This window comes from Cervus elaphus, chromosome 23 (assembly GCF_910594005.1).
Source record: "Cervus elaphus chromosome 23, mCerEla1.1, whole genome shotgun sequence".
NCBI lineage: Eukaryota > Metazoa > Chordata > Mammalia > Artiodactyla > Cervidae > Cervus > Cervus elaphus.
The window spans coordinates 17,557,878-17,575,502 of record NC_057837.1 but is presented as its reverse complement, the minus strand read 5'-3'; the positions used below and the strand labels follow the sequence as shown (position 1 = coordinate 17,575,502).

At 45.4% G+C, this 17,625-nt stretch overlaps 1 protein-coding gene and 1 long non-coding RNA gene across 2 annotated transcripts in view; one reads left to right on the top strand and one right to left on the bottom strand.

Moving 5' to 3' along the window:
• Positions 1-17,625, top strand: part of CCDC3 (coiled-coil domain containing 3) — a 96,179-nt gene that overhangs the window by 58,227 nt on the left and 20,327 nt on the right. The window lies entirely within an intron of this gene.
• Positions 10,159-14,649, bottom strand: LOC122681646. The gene is made up of 3 exons (XR_006337061.1): positions 14,568-14,649; positions 13,846-13,958; positions 10,159-10,292 (listed from the first exon to the last, which is right to left on the bottom strand). It is a non-coding gene; the product is annotated as an uncharacterized LOC122681646 (long non-coding RNA).

Genomic DNA, 17,625 nt, shown 5'->3' with positions numbered 1-17,625 from the left:
TTTCAGACATCACATAGCATGATTTCTCTACACTAGGCTAGAGGTTGACAAACGTCGGGCCTCTGGCCTCAGCTGGTCACTTCTGGCCCACTGTCTATCTTTGTATGGCTCCTGAGCTAGGTATGGTTTCTATACTTTTTTAAAAATTATTTTTTATCTATTTACTTATTTATTTATCTGGCTAGGCTGGGTCTCAGTCATGGCATGTGGAATCTTTTCATTGTGGCATGCAAACTTCTTAGTTGTGGCGTGTGGGTTCTATTTTCCTGAGCAGGGATCAAACCCAGGCTCCCTGCATTGGGAACACGGAGTCCTTCCTAACCCCTGGACTCATAGGGAAGTCCCGTAGTTTTCACATTTTTAAGTGTAAAAAAAAAAAACTTTTGTGACATAAGAATGGTAAGAAATTCGTATTTCAGTGTGTGTAAACTGGCTCACAGCCCTAGTTGGTGTTGGGAATTGTGTGTAGTTGTTTCTGGGCTGGAATGGTCTGGATGAATGGTGTTCCAGGCTGCGGGCCTCACAAGGCAAAAATACCTATTCACTGGCCTTTTATCACAAAAGATTGCCATCCCCACCCTGAACCCTTTCAGTGACTTCCCCTATGTTCCTCTTCCCACGTGAGAGGTCCTTCCTCGTGGGCCGGCACCCCCCTGGCTGAGTGCCCATGAGCCCTCTGGGCTCTTCCCCCATCCCAGAGTCCCAGTTCCACAGGGTTAAGCCAGAGCGAGCCACCCTCTCAGCGTGTCCCTGAAGCGAGTGAGCAGCAGGACTCCAGGGAGGATGTGCCCAGCGCACGTTCAGATGGGCAGTGCCAGGGGCAGATCATTGACTTCCCGGAGCTCTGCCTGTGACAGCACCACCAGCTGTTGACTTTCTATTTTCCTTTTGCTTCAGGCTGTACACTATTTGATTTGCATGTTTGTACATTTTAATCTTTTAAATTTCCTTGTAATTTATGGGGATAGGATGAGATGGGCTAAGGCTGAGCAGGAGGGCTCCAGAGAAACTAGCTGGTTTACTCATTCATTCATTCATGTATTCATTTTTGCCTCCAATAAACCCTCACTGGATATGAGCCTCTGTAGACTTCAGGGGGCTCACAATCTGGTTGGGGAGTAAAACACATAAGCAGGTAAATTGCAGCAGGATGTTAGCAAACAGCAGCTGTACTGGATTTGTACGCAGTACACAGATAGCACAGATGAGAGTTTGGTTTACTCTGCAGAGGCTGGGGTTAAGGACATTTTGAGGCGGTCATACCTGACCTGGGACTTAAAGGACAATGGGATGATGTGGCTGGGCTCTCAAAGAAAACCAGCATTTCAGGCCAAGGACACTGAAGACGCAATGGCACCAAATCATAAGATAGTCCATGCATGGGAGAATTTCCTTGAGTTCATTCTTGCTGAAGAAGTTGTTTCAACACAGGCTGAGAGGGAAGAAGAAGGTGTAGCTAGAAAGGTTGGAGGGAACTCAGGTGTGAAGAGATGCCTCAGGCCAGGGCAGTTTAGTCCAAATGACACCATCAGTACATTTCAAGGTGGCATTCAGTCATTTTGGTTCTAACTCAGCTAGTTCTCTAAATCTAGCTGAGTATCTTTATTGCACCTCAGTGAAGTATGATTGCTTTGTAGGGTTAGGTAAATGTCCATGTTGGTACATTGTGATTTTGTCCTAATTCATTCCTTTGTTGAATAATTCACTCAACTAATATTAATTGATGGCCAGCTTTGTGCGTGGGACTGTTTCCAGGACTGAGGACAGAACAGTGAGCTATAGAAAACCTTTGCCTCATGGAGCGTCCATTCTAACTGGCACCCACTGGCTATTTGTGGCTGTTCATTGTTTGGCTCCATAGGAGGTTTGGGGAGAACCACACGAGCCTGCCTTTTGGTCTCTCTTCATTTGGGCACAGTCATTTTAGTTTTGTCCTCTGTGTGGCCACCAGGAGTCATTTTATTAATACATTTTGCACCTGCATCCCTGATCTATCAAAAGGATATAATCATGGCTTCTTTGAACTCACCCAAAGAACAGTGTCAGAGGTTGTGCAGATGCGGGTGGAATTCCATCAAGGAGCATACACTGAATCAGGAAAGAGGAATTCCTATGAGAACAGGAACCAGCCGTCATTCATTCAGGCAGTGGCTCCCACATGTTTCTGGCTGGAGCTTCCACAAAGAACACTTTAGAACCAAAACAGAAGTTTCACAGAGTTATGAAAGTGCTGCCCTGATACTTTCTATTCTGTCCTGATTTATTTACAAATGCAGGTAGAGACCCGCTCAATTGATTTCATAACCCACTGTGATTGGGTCGTTACCTCCAGGCTAAGAAGCTGGCATTAAGACTAACATTCCTTGCTGGCTGATACAAGGTTTTCAACTGTCTTTATTTCTCCCAGTTCTCACTAAGTACTTGTTGATGGATTATTTCAGCAGCTCCTTGGCCTTTGATAAGCCAAGCAACTGTGCATAAGCTCAACCACAGATCACTCAGGCTTTGTGTGGCCGAGGAATCCTAGCTATCTATGCCCCCCACCTGCCCTGCCCCTCCTGTGGTGACCCTGGTCATAATTGCTCCCGTTGGGCATTAAATGGAGTCAGAACCTTCCTTCCAGAGGGTCTCGCTCTCAGCTCTGAAGAAACGGTCATGACCTGACACCTCCCCCAGGGGAGACTGCGGGTCTGAACTTGTGACGTGTGCTCTGCTTGGGGTATGCAGATTCTTCTAAGGGTTTCAGATGTGGGTGGGGAGGTGGAAAATTGAGAAATATTTGTTTTCTCTATTCCAATGGCATACAGAAAATTTAGCCAGAAAATCCAGGATAAGGAGAAAAGATGGCAATCAAATACACGTTTCTCTGGGGTTCACCAACCCCAGGATGTTAAAGCATTTCATGTTGTTTGTTTTAATAGAGAACAATTCGCCTCATTCTGCTGTTTGCTCCTGGGCTGACCTCGGGCGTGATGGCCTGCATCTGAAAGGGTGATGGATGAATTTCTCCCTCAAAGTCAGCATTCCAGCAGGCAGTGTTCCCCTCCCCACCTTGTTTTTTAACAGGTGAAACAGTGCTATGGACAGAACAGTGATGATTCAGGCTGACTTTCTTTTAAATAGGTGCTGCTTCTTGACTTCTCAAGGCGGGGTTGGGGGTGGTGCTTTGGAGGGAATTTCCTATTAGCTTTAACTCTCAGACCTGAAGCCTTACTGATTATATTTATTCATTCATTCATTCAGTATGTTCGAGCTCTGACCTGTCATGGGGAGCCCTTGGGTTAGTCAGTGTGCAGGTGAGAGCAGGATGAACAAAGGACCAGCTTTCAAGAGGGGATGGGGCTGAATCTGTGTCTTCCGGAGAATCATGGGTGTGGGAAGAGGGCTGCCCTGGAGAGGAGACAGCCAGGGGACCTCAGGGTGTGTTGGTGTATAAGGGTGAGGGGTGGCAGTATCTAGGAGAGAGCACAGGTGTGCACCCCTCAAGCACACTCGGGAACAGGTGCAGTGCGATGCCTAGCCCACTGTCTCACCATTTTGGTGGGCCTGCATGACCACCACGTGTATATAACCTTAACCTAATGTCAGCACCTGATTGCTTGACAGGCTGCACCCATAGTGATCTCCAACCAGAGAAGTCCATGGTCACACTTTCCTCTGGTCAGAAAACCCGGATATATTGGTATTAAGGGAAGAGTCTTTTGTCCAAGAATCTGATGTGACCTCCTCAAAGAGTCCTGCCCGGTTATTACTTCCCCTGAGTTAGAACCATGAGACTGTTATTACAACTTCTTTTCCAGTAAGCAAGACAACTAGTCCTGTCATGTTATATAACTTGATATATATTCCTTAGGATTAAGTTTGGGTTAAAGATCAGACGGAGAAGGCACTGGCACCCCACTCCAGTACTCTTGCCTGGAAAATCCCGTGGATGGAGGAGCCTGGTAGGCTGCAGTCCATGGGGTCGCAAAGAGTTGGACAAGATTGAGCGACTTCATTTTCACTTTTCACTTTCATGGATTGGAGGAGGAAATGGCAACCCACTCCAGTGTTCTTGCCTGGAGAATCCCAGGGACGGGATTGCCATCTATGGTGGGCTGCCATCTATGGGGTCGCACAGAGTCGGACACAACTGAAGCGACTTAGCAGCAGCAGCAGCAAAGATCAAAAAATCCAACAGGCTCAGGTAGAAGTTTGTTTCTCACTTGTGTGAAAGTCAGGTAGGCAGGCCAGGCTGAAATGGAAAGCCTTAGGATCTGGTCTTTCTGTCTGGTTACTTCCCTCTGTGTGGCCTCTGTGACTTACTTTAACTCATGCCCCAAGATGTCCATTCCAGCTCCAGCCATCACATCTGCATTCCAGTCAGTGGGAAGGTAGTAGGGAGATAAAAGAAGGACATGGCTTTTCTTATTGTGAAGCACTCCCCAGAGTTGTACATTATACTACTCTACCTACCACGTCTATGCATATCCTGTGGTCAGAGCCTTGTTCACGTGGCTACACTTGGCTCAGAAGGTAGGCTGAGATACGTCGGTTCTCATCTGGGCAGCCATGTGCCCAGTTGCACACTTCTTAAAGGACTCTGTAGGGCTTCCCTTGTGGGTCAGCTGGTAAAGAATCCGCCTGCAATGCAGGAGACCTGGGTTCAGTCCCTGGGTTGGGAAGATCCCCTGGAGAAGGGAAAGGCTACCCACTCCAGTATTCTGGCCTGGAGAATTCCATGGACTGTATAGTCTGGGGTTGCAAAGAGTCGGACACCACTGAGTGACTTTCACTTTCACTTTATAGGACTCTGTTACTGAGGAAAAGAGAACTGATATTGAGGGACCACTGGCAGTGAAGTTTGGCTCTTTGGCTGTTTAAATAAGCAAGAGTCTTCCTTCCCAGGAGCCCTAAAAATCAAATGTGCTGTTGCAGTCCACTCACAGCCCACTGCTTCCTGCGTACCCTTGTAATGTGACAGGATACGAATGAACTGGCCTAAGGACAAGAAGCTGAGTTCTGACCAGACCTGCTGGTCTTCAGTTGGTCACCAGAGGTGCAGTTAACACTCCCAGTGACCTAAGGCACCTGACCCGGGGTCTGAGAGGGGCACACCCCATCCAACAGTGACCTTCACATCAAGGTTGAGGATGGAGATCTGTTCTAGGAAGAGTCCTACAAGTAGAGAGAGAAAAAGGGAAAAAAAGGACACAGTCTGGGGTGAAGGTGCCCCTCCCCTCCATCATGTATTGGGTTGGTCAAAAAATTCGAGTTTTTCCGTGAGATGATACAAAAACCCGATCTTACTGTTTGGCCAACCCAATATGTGTGCTGCCTGGCTTCCTTCAGCCACGTCCAATTCTCAGCCCTGCCATCCTGTGACTAGGGAACCACTCTGACCCTAAGGTAACTTCTACAGACACCTAAGCTCGTTCCTAACATGGATAATACTAGTGTAACTCTCAAAGGACCATGTGGTCTTAAAGCCCTTGCAGATCATTTCATTGCAGTCTCCTGGGTACCAGGAATATATCTGAAATGTAGCAGTTTTTCCCAACTGTAAAATCTCATTCCCAGGAGAAGCAGTGTACTGGGGCTTGGCTTAAGGGGAACAAATTCTTTCAATTACTCTTTTTCCAGATGCCTTGTTTTTTCTTTCTGTGTTGTTGCTTCTGTAACTGAAATAGTCTAATGTATTTTAAGCTATTTTCTTTTCTCTGTAAAACATCTGCCAGCAGGGTCCTGTGCTTTGTCGGAAAAATCAGCCTGTTTTCAGACATTTAGGTCTGATACGTTAACACCGAAGTAAAATTGGAGACAGGGAAGGCCCTGGAATGGGCATTTGGTCCATCTGAGCCAGGTCTGTCCTATGTTTAAAGGCCTCCAGGCTCACTCTGATGAAGTAGGCTAGTACCTAACAGTCTTTATTTCAAGGAGATTCTTTGGGTTTGCCAATTGGTTAAGATTTTTATTACATCATGGGGGGCTGTAAAAAGCTACTGGTTTTGATCAGTCTCTTTTTTTTCTTTTTGGCCACTGTGCTGTGCCTAGTCGCTCAGTCATGTCTGACTCTTTGCAACCCCATGGACTGTGGCCCGCCAGGCTCCTCCGTTCATGGGATTTCCCGGGCAAGAATACTGGAGTGGGTGCCACACCCTCCTCCAGAGGATCTTCCCAACCCAGGGATGGAGCCCAGGTCTCCCACATTGCAGGTGGATTCCTTACCATCCGAGCCACCAGGGAAGCCCAAGAAGGGATAGGAGTGGGCAGCCTAGCCCTTCTCCTGATCTTCCTGACCCAGGAATTGAACCAGGGTTTCCTGCATTGCAGGTGGATTCTTCGCCGACTGAGCTACCAGGGGACCCCCTTTTTGGCCACACTGCGAGGCGTTAGGGATCTTAGTTGCCTGACCAGGAACTGAACCTATGCCTCCTGCAGAGAGTCTTAACCTCTGAGATGCCAGAGAAGTCCCAATTTTGGTCATTCTTAATAGGTTTGCTTCTGCTTTGATTTCATCTTTCTTTTAGATAATTATCATGAGTTTAGAGTCTCTAGTATGGACCCATGTGAGAGAACTGACCATCCCAGAGTGTGTAATTTATTCTTACAGGCCAGTTGATATCTGGACAGAATGGATCCATTTCTATCATTTATTACATAGTAGTAATCTTCATTAATAATCACAATGGTGTGATCACTCACCTTGAGCCAGACATCCTAGAATGTGAAGTCAGGTGGGCTTTAGAAAGCATTACTATGAACAAAGCTAGTGGATGTGATGGAATTCCAGTTGAGCTATTTTCAAATCCTGAAAGATGATGCTGTGAAAGTGCTGCACTCAATATGCCAGCAAATTTGGAAAAATCAGCAGTGGCCACAGGACTGGAAAAGGTCAGTTTTCATTCCAATCCCTAAGAAAGGCAATCCCAAAGAATGCTCAAACTACCACACAATTGCATTCATCTCACACGCTAGTAAAATAATGCTCAAAATTCTCCAAGCCAGGCTTCAGCAATACGTGAACCATGAACTTCCAGATGTTCAAGCTGGTTTTAGAAAAGGCAGAGGAGCCAGAGATCAAATTGCCAACATCTGCTGGATCATCGAAAAAGCAAGAGAGTTCCAGAGAAACATCTATTTCTGCTTTATTGACTATGCCAAAGCCTTTGACTATGTGGATCACAATAAACTGTGGAAAATTCTGAAAGAGATGGGAATACCAGACCACCTGATCTGCCTCTTGAGAAACCTGTAGGCAGGTCAGGAAGCAACAGTTAGAACTGGACATGGAACAACAGACTGGTTCCAAATAGGAAAAGGAGTACATCAAGTCTGTATATTGCCACCCTGCTTATTTAACTTATATGCAGAGTACATCATGGGAAACGCTGGGCTGGAAGAAGCACAAGCTGGAATCAAGATTGCTGGGAGAAATATCAATAACCTCAGATATGCAGATGACACCACCCTTATGGCAGAGAGTGAAGAGGAACTAAAGAGCCTCTTGATGAAAGTGAAAGAGAAGAGTGAAAAAGTTGGCTTAAAGCTCAACATTCAGAAAACTAAGATCATGGCATCTGGTCCCACCACTTCATGGGAAATAGATGGGGAGACAGTGGAAACAGTGTCAGACTTTATTTTTGGGGGCTCCAAAATCACTGCAGATGGTGACTGCAGCCATGAAATTAAAAGACACTTACTCCTTGGAAGGAAAGTTATGACCAACCTAGACAGCATATTAAAAAGCAGAGACATTACTTTGCCAACAAAGGTCCGTCTGGTCAAGGCTATGGTTTTTCCAGTAGTCATGTATGGATGTGAGAGTTGGACTGTGAAGAAAGCTGAGCACCGAAAAATTGATGCTTTTGAACTATGGTGTTGGAGAAGACTCTTGAGAGTCCCTTGGACTGCAAGGAGATCCAACCAGTCCATCCTAAAGGAGATCAGTCCTGGGTGTTCATTGGAAGGACTGATGTTGCAGCTGAAACTCCAATACTTTGGTCATTCGAAGAGTTGACTCATCAGAAAAGACCCTGATGCTGGGAGGGATTGGGGGCAGGAGGAGAAGGGGACGACAGAGGATGAGATGGCCGGAATGGCATCACGGACTCAATGGGCATGAGTTTGAGTAAACTCCGTTAGTTGGTGATGGACAGGGAGGCCTGGCGTGCTGCAATTCATGGGGTCGCAAAGAGTCGGACACGACTGAGCGACTGTACTGAACTGAACTGACTGAATCTTCATTATAAAATATAATGCTTTATTCTCAGTCAGCTTAAGAGCTATAGTTGAATGGACTGGATGGATGTTGAGCACTGGAGTAGGAATTTGGCTTACTCCGGAGAAGGGCAGCTTTTCTATTTTAACAGGGAAATTAGAAGTTGCAGATATGTTTAAAGAATAGAGAAGAAAGTTGAGGAGCCTTTATTCTACCCTCTTTCATTTCTTTGCTTCTCTCTCATTTCTCATACACACACCCACACCTGGAAGCCTTTATTTCTCTATAAAGCAGGAAGCAAAGGCACCTTCCAGGACTGAGAAAGCAGGTGATAGGAGAGGATGGCTTTGAGGAGAGTGCTGAAGGCTAGCATCATTGTTGTGACTGATGGGGGAGAGAGCTGACTTTTGTGACACATGAAAGAAGAGCTGGTGGAGAGGGTGTGGAGAAAAGGGAACCCTCTTACACTGTTGGTGGGAATGCAAACTAGTACAGCCACTATGGAGAACAGTGTGGAGATTCCTTAAAAAGCTGGAAATAGAACTGCCATACGATCCAGCAATCCCACTGCTGGGCATACACACCGAGGAAACCAGAATTGAAAGAGACATGTGTACTCCAATGTTCATCACAGCACTGTTTACAATAGCTAGGACATGGAAGCAACCTAGATGCCCATCAGCAGATGAATGGATAAGAAAGCTGTGGTACATATGCACAATGGAATATTACTCAGCCATTAAAAAGAATACACTTGAATCAGTTCTAATGAGGTGGATGAAACTGCAGCCTATTATACAGAGTGAAGTAAGTCAGAAAGAAAAACACCAATACAGTATATTAATGCATATTTATGGAATTTAGAAAGATGATAATGATGACCCTATACCTGAAACAGCAAAAGATACACAGATATAAAGAACAGACTTTTGGACTCTGTGGGAGAAGGTGAGGGTGGGATGATTTGAGAGAACAGCATTGAATCATGTATAATACCATATGTGAAATACATCACCAGTCCAAGTTCAATGCATGAAACAGGGCACTCAAAGCCGGTGCACTTGGACAATCCAGAGGGATGGGATGGGGAGGGAGGTGGGATGGGGGTTCGGGGGGGACACATGTACATCCGTGGCTGATTCATGTCAATGTGTGGCAAAAACCACCACAATACTGTAAAGTAATTAGCCTCCAATTAAAATAAATAAATAAATTTTAAAAATAAATAAATAAAAGAGCTGGGCAGCGTTGAAGTTGGAGATGCTGAGTTTCTGTGGAAACAGTCAACATCTGGGGGGTAGAAAGAGAAGACAGATCTTTGGTTAGATCTGGGGCTGGTGTATTGTTGGCATGTTTATTAAAAGTCAGGGGGTTTGAAAGTATGAGAACATAATTGGAGTTACAGCTCATTGATTCATTCATCCATTAAGCAAATATTTATGAAGCAACCATGGGAGGCGGGGTGGCTGGATAGGGAGGGAGGTGATTTCAGAAATAAATGGATACTTTTGGAGAAAATGGAGCAATCAGGAGATGAGAAACCTCCGGGAGTTAAGGACCAAGAAAGGAAGTGAGGGTATGAACAATCTGGAAGGATGATAGTGGAAGCCAATGTGTAAATGACCCTGTACATGTGCCAGGCATCATTCTAGATTCTTGGTAGAAACTAACTCATTTAACTGTCCCCACAACCATATGAGAAAAGACCTCACACTTTCCAAGCTTGGAAAAATTAAGTTCAGTATGGAGCTGGAATTCTGAACCCAGATAGTCAGTCTAGCGTCAAAGCCCAAGTTTTCTGCATTGTACCTACACTGCCTCTAGGAAGCTGTGGTCGGAGTGGGTGCAGAATGTCAAGGGGGAGGTGGTTCCAGGTGATTACCCAGCGCTGGGGACATCCATTGGAGAAAGTGGCTAAAGCCCAGTGTGGACGAAGGTCCCTGGAAGCAAGATGGAAGGAACATTACCCACGTGGTTCCTGCGAGGAGAGAAGACTGGGCTGAAAGCATTCAGGAGTGTAGGCTGGTGGTTAGAAGGCCAGTGGATGACAGACGATGAGCTGGAGATGGTGATGCGGTCAGATGGCCCGAGTCTGAAAGCGCCAGGTTATTACATGTGAGTGGAGAAGATTTAGTTCAGAAATGCCATTGTTGGGGGAGGAAAAAGCCAATCCCGCCTCCCAGCTCTGCATCCCGAGGGACTGGGAAACTGTGTTCCTGGGGACGGGCCAGGCCTCAGCTTAGCAGGCAGACGGGAAGAGGATTCTCCCCATGAGGTGAAGATATTTGAGGGTTTATTTTCTGCTCCATCGAGTTCCAGGGATGTGGGAGGAAGGAGGGTGTGGGGAGCCTGGATCCAAGCATCAGAATACAGAGAAGATGGGAACAAGAGCAGAGCCAAGGATGGGAGATGGAAGGGGCCAACATTTTGAGTGGTAACAGGCCTGGGTGGACTGTTTTGCCTTCACGGGTCCAGGTGGGGCCCTGGTATGAGGTTGCATGGGCCTCCAGCAGGCCAAGGCCCAGGTCGTGACCATTGTCCAGAGGGCCCAGGTTGGCCTTCCATCTGAGCCAGGCCAAACGGATGTGCTTTCCACAGACCATCAGCTCTCCTTTAGCCTTGGCAGCCAGCTGTGAACGGGCTTCTTCTGAATCATCCTCTGTCCCTCTCCGACAGGGGTTCTTTTTATTGGAGTAGGGTTGATTTACAGAGTTGTGTTAATTTCTTCTGTATAGCAGAGTGACTCAGTTATGCATGTGTGTGTGTGTGTATATTCTTTCCATGATGCTTTATTATGGGGTATTGAGTATAGTTCCTTCTGCGGTACAGTAGGACCTTGTTTATCCATCCTATACATAACAGTTTGCCTCTGCTCATCCCAAATTCCCATTTCTTCCTTCCCCAACCTCCCCCTGGGCTACCACAAGTCTGTTCTCTATGCCACCAAGAGGGAAACTTTTTTTTTTTTAAATTAGTGTGGCAGATCTTAGCTGTGGCATATGGAATCTTCGTTGCTGCATGCAGAATCTTTTGTTGTGTTGTGTGGGATCTAGTTCCCTGACCAGGGATAGGATCTGGGCACCCTGCATTGGGAGCACAGACTCTAAATGTTAACACCACCGAGAAGTCCCCCAACAGGGATTCTTAACCTTCTCTGTGCCAGACAGCTCTCTGACAGTCTGGTGATGGCGTACGGACCCCTTCAGAATAATATTTTTAAATGCATAAAATACGATGCCCAGGGTTACAAAGGCAACAAGTTTTATGTAAGGAGGTTATCAGAATGTAAAAACCAAGTCTGTGATATAGAAATACACGTGCTTCATTATTGACACCTTACAGAATAGGAACTAGGTGCAGCCCTCATAACGTTTTATAATTTCAGGTAATGATGAGCATCAGTAATTTATTGAGATGTAAGGTGAGAGGAACATGTCTGATTTCCACCAGTGACTCAATGTCAGATGTTGCTAATACTGCTGTGGCTTGCTGACTGAATGCAGAATAGAGCGAAATGCTATATTTCAGTTAGAAAATAGTGAAAATAAATATGGAATATGTTTTCCCACCCAAATCCACAGAGTCTCTGAATTCTACTCATAGACCCTTTGTGGGGTGGGGGTCTCCCAAAGTAAGAAACCCCCACAGAGGAACCATAAACCAAAGATCTAATTCTTGAAATGCAGACAGTTAGGACTTCTGGCTTTTCCCATTCCACCATATCTGCCTAAGAAAGTTGATGAGTTGTTGTACTTAGGAGTGGCCCTCACTCACGGAGGTCTGTGGACACAGTACACTCATCAGAGCTGTAAGTGGGGGTGTGCCCCTCGCTGTGTAGAGTCAGGTCTGGACCAGAACCTGGGGCAGACACGCGTCATTGGAGTTCCCCCTGACACCCCATCATCACAAGCTCCAGCCTGGCCCTCTGCTCCAGCTCTCCTTCTAGAACGGGCTTTCTCAGCCTTAGCACTGTTGACATTAGGGGGCGGATACTGGCTGCTCTGTCACGGGGGGCTGTCCTGTGCATTATGGAGGTTTGGCAGCATTCCTGGCCTCTGCCCACTGATGGCAGTAGCATTATCTCCTAAGTCATGACAGACAAAAATGTCTGCAAATACTGTCAGATGTCCCCGGGGGGTTCAAATCACCCCCATTTGAGAGCAGTTGCTCTAGAACATGGTGTCAGCTGTTAACCCAATAGTAGCAGCCACTGCCTGTCAGTTGTGCAGAAAGATAATTCTACTGCACGTGTCAAAACAGCATTCCATCCCTTTAATGTCAGATTAACCTCTGGGCTCAGATGGTAAAGAATCCACCTGTCAACACAGGAGACCCAGGTTCAATCCCTGGGCCAGGAAGACTCCCTGGATAAGGAAATGGCAACCCACTCCAGTATTCTTGCCTGGAGAATTCCATGGACAGAGGAGCCTGGTGGGTTGCAGTCCTTGGGGTTGCAAAGAGTCAGACATGACTGAGTGACTAACATTCCACTTCTTTTCTTAGTACAGAGAAATGTTCATGGATTGAGGGGAACTCTCATCTGAGTCATGGGAAGAGAGCATTTCCATTGTTTACAATATTTGACGACAGAAAATGGGTAATGCTTTCCCTCAAAATAATACCTGATTATGCTCATCACTCTGCTAAATGTCTGCAAATAGCTTTTGTGACACATACACTTTCCAAGGGCACATTGCAAATTGGTGACCCATTATCACTGAATAGAAAAGAAAGTGAGAAATGTTAAACCCTTCACAGAGAAACTTAAAAAGCTTTCTAGGAGAAAGGGATTATAAAGAAGGACTAGAAACCTATTTGATGAAAATGATTTGGCTGAGATTCTGCCTGGAGTGTGAGCTTGATGACATCTGGAATTCTGTTCCAACTGTGCAATTATGAAAGAAAAAACCAGGGAGGAAAATCATCACCATGACTTTCTCCCAAGTTAGCATCTCCCATTATAACACATAGATGCAGGAACAGAACTTTTATTTGAAAACATAGCTGTTAATCATTATTTCCTTCCCATTTTTTGTTAGCTGACTGCCCTCTAATATCCTTCACCTTTCATCTACTCCTTATAAAAAGACATTTCAGTGGCTAGATCAAGCCCAGAAGATTCTTTTTCATCCTAGCTTTTCTGTTATTGTGCCTTGCAGAATGGAACCTTACTTCTCTCACTCTGATTCTTCACTTGCTTCTGTGTGGCATCTTAGAGTTTATGAAGACCTTACGTATACATATTTGTGCATAATGTGATCCCCAATTCTATCAGATTGGCATCAGGACTTATATTTTAAGCACAATGAAACAGCCCTAAGAGGTAAAGGTTACCAGCTCAGGATCAAGTGATGTTGGATTGTCCTAAGGGGATCAGTCTTGAGGCATGTTGGTCTTTGGACCAGTGCAAAGGGGTAAACACCAGTCCTGGGCCACCATGATGGGTGAGTGTGTAACTGTGATGTTAGGTGGCACGTGGTGGACAGTGATGGGGAAGATACATGGCAGAAAGGGGCAACGTGGTCTTCATTTCCCCATGACTCTAACCGGCACAGGGCGGGTGTGGGCATCACCCACCAGTACAAGGAAGGACTGGGCTTTCCAGGGAAAACGATAGAGGGATTGAAGAGGGAGCATCGTCTTACCTCACGCTCACAAGCGCTGTTTCTGTGACAGTCCTTTATCAGAGTCCCTCACCACCTCTGCACCTCGATTTTAGTGACCTTAAGAAGAGGCAGAGGCAGGTCGAGTGTTTTCTCTGACATGACAGGGTGCAAAAAAAAGAAAAGAAAGAAAGGTCAGTGTTGAGCAGGGGTCCTGTTTAGGCAGCGTTCTGTTGCATTTCTGAGTCCTCTTTTAGTCTGATGACCCCTGTTGGCCTGGATTTTCACTGTATCAGTCAGAGAAACAGAACCAAGAGGATAAACATAGGAATATAGAAAGACCTCTTAGGAGGGATTGATTCACACCATCTGTCATCTGCAAGCTGGAGGTCCAGGAAAGACAGTGGTGTGGTTCCAGTCCAGACTCAAAGGCCCGAGAACCAGGGGTCCAATGGTGTAAGTCTCACTCTGAGTCCGAGGGCCCGAGAACCAGGAGTGTTGATGTGTAGGGGTAGGAGAAGAGGGACATCCCAGCTCAAGCAGAGGGAGAAGGCCCCTTCCTCCCTCTTGTTGTTCTGTTCAGGCCCTCAAGGGATTGGATGATGCCATCGACACTGGGAAGGGGGTCTTATTTACTCAGTCTACCAACTAAATGCTCATCTCTTCCAAAAACACCCTCAGTCACACACAGCCATGTTTTACCAGCTCTCTGGGCACCCCTTAGCCTCATCAAGTTGACATATCAAATTAACCATCACACTCACCTCCACCTGGGGTCAACCAGGTGCCTGCAAAGCTGGTCTTGCCAATGATCCGTGATTGAGATTTGTCTGTCCTCTCACTTTGAATGCTGGGGAACTAGGTGCATCTTCAGCAGAAAAAGAGCCTTCTTGCCACATCAGATCCTGTTATGTGGGGAGGGTTGACACCTCCAGGGATGGGGTGGTGGTCAGAGGAGAGAGTTCCTAGAATACTTCTACCCCGCCCCACCAGGGCTCCTGTGTGCAGAGTCCCTTCCTGCGAGAAGGCTTGGGGGCAGGCTGGAAGCCCGGGTGGTTTGGATGAGAGGTAAGTCCACCCCCCTACAAGTAGCTCCAGGGGGAGGTTACTGCGGTGACTCCATCTCCCTTATTGAAGAGACCACTTTCCTTTTGGTGGCTGAGTGTAGCCTTGCCCATGGGCAGGAAGGTGAATCAATAATGATAAACTGGTGTTGGGGCCCAGGGGCTCAGTTGGTAAAGAATCTGCCTGCAATGAAGGAGACCCAGGTTCCATCCCTGGGTAGGTAAAATCCTCTGGAAAAGGGAATGGCAACCTACTGCAGTGTTCTTCCCTGGGAAATCCCATAGACAGAGGAGCCTGGCGGGCAACAGTCTGTGGGGTCGCAAAGAGTTGGACATAACAGAGCAGCTGAAACTTTGACTTTCACTTCTTCAGCTCCTCAGTATGTCCTACCGAGGATATCAGTTACAAAGAACAGTCATTTCATGCTTTCTCTTTCTTTCCTGTTGTTGCATTCTTTAGTTCTTCTCTGACTGTGGCTTTCTGAACTTTTCTTCCCAAGATGGTAGCCTTCCAAGCTCTCTAAGAGAGCCCAAGGAAGCCTTGGGCCACGGTTGTCATGAGTACCTCCTCTAAGCTCGGAGTATGTCTGTATTAAGTCTTATTTGGACAGTGGTGCGATGCCATTTGCCTGACTGTGTTTGAACACGCTGAGGCCCTGGGTGTGTACACCTGCATTCCTTGACATCTTCCATGTGCCCTGGCAAGCCTTGAAGTTAGAAAAAAATGAGATAGTTACTTATGATTTGGCAGTCAGCATTCATCTCCTCCAGGCCCAGGGGGCCCTCTGAAGTTTTTCTCCATTTTAGTTACTGTTCTGGATATATGTGTGTACTTTGAGGTTGATAGAACCTTCAAGTCTGGTTAGTGCTTTTGAAATGCAAATTGAATTTCACTTGAAATTGAAAAGTCTTGCTCCTGATGATTTTAATAGAATCTGTGGATTTCTGATGGGATTCAAACTGGCTTAAAAAAGATTGAGCGAATTCCCTGGGGAATGAGAAGCCATCTCTCTAGAATGTTTTGGAACAGAGTATGTATTAGAGAATTCACTCCTAAACTTCTATACTATTTTGTATTTATGTGGTGGTAATGATTGTCTCTAGCAGAGATCTTTGTTTACATAAAACATTGTTCTCTTTGTCATTCAGTTGCACAAGACAGCAGTTTCTCTTAAGAAATCAATAATGTAAAAAGAAAAAGGAGAGGATTTTCATGGCACAAGAGACTCAGGAGGTGTAACAACCAAATGCAGTATAAGGGCCTTATTTGGATCATGATTTGAACAAACCCCATACACAAAAGACATCCGTGAGGCAAAATGCTGGGTATTAGCTGATATTAAGGCATTATTAAGTGTGATAAGGACATGGTGATTATTCTTTCAAAAATGTTCTTAGCTACTGGAGAATCCTACGAAAGTATTTCCAGGTTAGATGATGTGCTGTGTGGGATTTCCGGTAAAATACTCTTTTAAAAAATCGTTGGGGAAGGGCCAGTGGGTAAATGAAACAAGAAAGACAGAATGCTGGGAATTGTTCACAGTGGGTGGTGATGGTACGTGGAGATTTACTGTATTCACCTCTGCTTTGATGTGTTTGGAAATTTCCACAATAAAAAAAGATTCCTTTTCTGGGTGGAGCTGGAAAATATCACATCAGCTGATTGGAAGACCAGGCTATTGGAGTGTCTTTCTCTGTTGCTAATATTCGACTCTGAAAATCTTTAAATACTTGTTTATTTACAAGTTGGAAGTTGTTTGAGGGTCGTGACTGTGTCTTATTTACCTTTCTTTTTGTCTTTTTTTTTTTCATTTATTTTTATTAGTTGGAGGCTAATCACTTTACAATATTGTAGTGGTTTTTGCCATACATTGACATGAATCAGCCATGGATTTACATGTGTTCCCCATCCTGATCCCCCCTCCCGCCTCCCTCCCCATCCCATCCCTCTGGGTCTTCCCAGTGCACCAGCCCTGAGCACTTGTCTCATGCATCCAACCTGGGCTGGCGATCTGTTTCACACTTGATAGTATACTTGTTTCAATGCTATTCTCTCAGAACATCCCACCCTCGCCTTCTCCCACAGAGTCCAAAAGTCTGTTCTGTATATCTGTGTCTCTTTTTCTGTCTTGCATATAGGGTTATCGTTACCATCTTTTAAAATTCCATATATATGTGTTAGTATACTGTATTGGTGTTTATCTTTATTTATCTTTCTAATGCCCCACACCATTAAAGAAATGTTCCCTGAGTTTATTTCCTACATTTTTTGTTTTAGGGATAAAAATAGGTATGATTATAATGTTTTCATGAGTTGACCCTTGGTGAAATATCCTCTATTATCTGGAGTAATGGACATCATGTGCTGAAGTCTACTTTGCCTGATATCAGAGTAGCCACACCAGATTTCTTGTGCTGTATATATTTCATGATATATCAGTATATATTTTCTACCCTTTTGCTTTCAACCTAGTTGTGTCTTTTTATTTAAACTTCATTTCTTATAAATAGCATGTAGTTGGGTCTTCTTACTTTTCCATCCAGTTAGGTCATCTCTGTCCTTCTAATTACTGCTTAGTTCATTCATATTTAATAGTTGAGTTTAGTTGTACCATCTTGCTATTTATCATTTTCTGCGTCTTACATGTGATTTGATCTTTGTGTCCACATTGATAGAAAAACAGGATGCAGAGCAGAGAGAGTATAGGCAGGTGCAGAATTCAAGGAGGCATTCACATCACAGTCTTGAAAAGAGTAC